This window comes from Dreissena polymorpha, chromosome 8 (genome assembly GCF_020536995.1).
Source record: "Dreissena polymorpha isolate Duluth1 chromosome 8, UMN_Dpol_1.0, whole genome shotgun sequence".
Classification (NCBI taxonomy): domain Eukaryota; kingdom Metazoa; phylum Mollusca; class Bivalvia; order Myida; family Dreissenidae; genus Dreissena; species Dreissena polymorpha.
In genome coordinates this window covers 76,193,184-76,196,553 of record NC_068362.1, presented here as the reverse complement: position 1 = coordinate 76,196,553, position 3,370 = coordinate 76,193,184, and the positions used below count along the sequence as shown (strand labels likewise).

Here is a 3,370-nt window from a genome sequence, read left to right as displayed (position 1 = left end):
ATAAACTACATGCCGATTCCTGATTTTACTTTTACCACTAGTGTAATAAAAACGCAGTTTGTCGTATATAAGCATTGCTCTCATATAAAGTGTGATAAGTTTTTGTTTTTACGTCATATAAATACAAATTTCTATCAATTCGATTAGGATGTATGTCTAAACCACACGAGTTGATGTATGTCTAAACCACACGAGTTCTAAACCAACATATTATTTTATAATGAAAGCCGTTTTCGACTTATTATGAGTTCGTATAACACAATACTTTGTCGTTCTTTTGTTTATGAGATGTTCATGTATATTACACATTCATTTGAAGTAATTTGAGAATGATATCAACGAAGTAATGAGGCTATTGAAAGTGGTAATTGCAGTTTTGATGTATGTACATTTTACAAATTACTTGAACGTTGTTGTTGACCTCATTTATGAAGTTTCAATTGATTGAGATCTCTTGTTTCATAATAACACGATTAACACTTTATGAAATAGATTGCTCATTTGGCCTATATTAAGTGTACAGTTATGCGTTTTAAGTAGATAGTTTACATTATTGAAACGGACATGATGATGTCTTAAAATCTATGAGTTGATTATTCATGGGTATACAGCAATAATGCTGTCTTTTATGTGAGAAATTACATGAAACTTAATGTTGATATGCACTTGAAATAGTTGAAGCTCAAAGCTCTCAATTTTATCGCACATATAGTAATAAGCAGATGTCTAATCACTATAGAAACAATATCAATCTAAAATTATGTAAACTTCCTGAAACTGGTTTCGACCTTACATAGAATCTAGCTCGCTTTAAGCTCAGTAAAACCCCATGGCGCGTGAAACATTAGCAATAAGTTGAGATCTTTTTTATATATTTGAACGTATCATTCTTCAATGCGGGGAATCACGTGGTCAGAATTGAGAAAACATGGCCGCCGATGCCACGATAAGATGGAAAATTTGAGTGTATAAACAGGTACATCTTCCTTATTACTTACTTGTTTTTAATCGGATGACGCCTTTCAAAGGGCCAGCCGGACGCGGTTTCATCGAGTATCAACCGTTTCCCTCTCGTTGGTCTGAGTGTGGAGATTACTCATGGAATATTTTGAGATTTCCTGAACCGTCAATTGCTGTTGTACACGGACTACCAATAATATAACTGTTTTCACACTAATTAGCACTGTTTAAGTACCAGTTGGTCGTGAGGACGCATTGAAACTGGCAAAAAATGGATACATCGATTTTTAATGGCGTTATTTTCAAGGTAAAGTTGAGTTTCAATTGGTTTTGACAATTGCTGTTGAGTACGCATATGGCTGTTATACACGGACAACTTCTAGAACAACTGTTGTTGAGCACGCACATGTCAAGGAATACCGTTTTCTCCGCCAAATAAATCTAAAACAACGTCGCATGGGCATGTTCTGATACATGTAGCGATACATATCTTATGTAAACGCACTGAAAATGTTAATTCGTATACGAAATAGGCTATCTGGATCATCAAAATTGTTTTTTCAATAGGAATTTTTTGCTAGCCTCTTTCAGTGTAGCTGCCTTTTGTAATGGCTTGCGAGTATTTGAAAATGTTGCTTTTCCTCGAGACAGTTTTATTTATATTTTTTTTGGATTGCTGTTTTTTGCTTGAAGAAATCCCTTCATGATATTGTCATTTAAGTGAATGTTCAATTGTTTTCAGAACAATTGTTCATGCTTGAGGGACAAGTACATAAAAAGACAGGATAACATTTTACCATATTTCTATACAGTTTGTGACCAGAACATAAAGAATGAATATGATTTGGCATTGGGCATGTATTTAAACAACTTGAAAATGTATTTTATCTCTTACAGATTGTGTACTGTGTTTTACGCTTTCAGAGATCAATTCATCAAGCATTTTTGTAAAAAGTATATTTTTTTCGAGTGAATACACATAACACATTTGATCATGTAGATAAGTAGCATTTTTCGTCCCAGGTTAGTATTATCAAGAATATTTTTAATGAAATAATAGTCTTGCATTGGTCTCTTTTCAGTACTCGTTTTACATGAGTTAGATAGAGGACAGACTGTACATATAACCTCGAAGCGGGCATAAAACCTTATAGCTACAGACACCAACTCAGACACATTTCAATTCACAAGGTATCTAGTTTACAACAACACCATCAATAAGCTTTGGTCCTATAACTTCATTACAGTGGCAATATAAAGTTTAGGCCAGCGTTACCACAGAGAAAAATTTCTGTAGTACTTTGCTAAAAATGCTATTAAATTATGAATTAGTACTGAAAATAAGCCATATCAGACATAGAATAACGTATAATACGTATCAAATATGTTTTGGACACGACATTTATAGTCAAAATAGCAAGATAGATTAATATGGACTTGGAAGATGCCATCGTTGGGAAAATCAAGAGTGGGGTACAATTATTTAATCGACGAAACAAATGGTTAAAAAGTTATGTTTGAAATTACCGTTGTTAAACAAGTCTGTCATACAGTCTGAAGCCATTATCTGATTGAAGTGTTATTGTGTTAACAATCAGAAAATTGTATTGGTTCATTTCTCAAGATTTGGCAATACAACACTTTAGTCCCCCGCCAGAGGTGTGAATACATACTGAATGAACACAATGGGCTCATTCCGTGTGCATATCCACCCCTCTGGCGGGGGCTAAAGTGGTACTTTGCCCAAGATTTTATTATGTTTAGATTAAACTTCGATTATTGACGATTTTAACAGTGTACGAATCAGTTTCCAATATTATATCTCTACTGTATAGCACGTATAAAACAAATAAAAACTGCAAAATATCTATTGCTTTAACAAAGTTGACTCAATGAAACAAATAATATGATCTTAACATAATAGATCTATAACAGTGATCTATAATGTATGTTCATCAGCGATGCAGACAAGATGTGCATCAGCAGATACAGATGAACACCCAAGTTGCAACAGTAACAAGAAAGAGCCTCAGACTAAGTATGTATATATGTATGTATATAACTATTCATGGACCTATTTTCATTTATATAAGCTTAAAATTCAACTTTAAACTATATAATGACAATGTCATATTCTTTAAATAGAAATTATTTGCTAACAACATACTGAACCAATAGATCCTATCATTGTTTAACTACAACCATAATAAATTAGCTGATGGCTATCAATAATCAAAATCATTCAGAACAATGCTCATCATTTTTGTAAGTAGTTAATAGAGTAAACCAATAAAAACAAAAATATTTAAACACATACAGGGCACTGAGCGAGGTGCAGATGGTGTAATATGCCAAACAGAACAGCCTGGAAGACAAACACGAAAAGTTCTACGAAAGAATCACAGTACAG

The 3,370-nt window shown here is 33.3% G+C and overlaps 1 long non-coding RNA gene across 1 annotated transcript; it reads left to right on the top strand.

Annotated features, from left to right (window-relative positions):
* The first annotated feature begins 2,038 nt into the window (after positions 1 to 2,038).
* Positions 2,039 to 3,370, top strand: LOC127841465 (uncharacterized). The gene is made up of 3 exons (XR_008030995.1): positions 2,039 to 2,151; positions 2,920 to 2,998; positions 3,280 to 3,370. It is a non-coding gene; the product is annotated as an uncharacterized LOC127841465 (long non-coding RNA).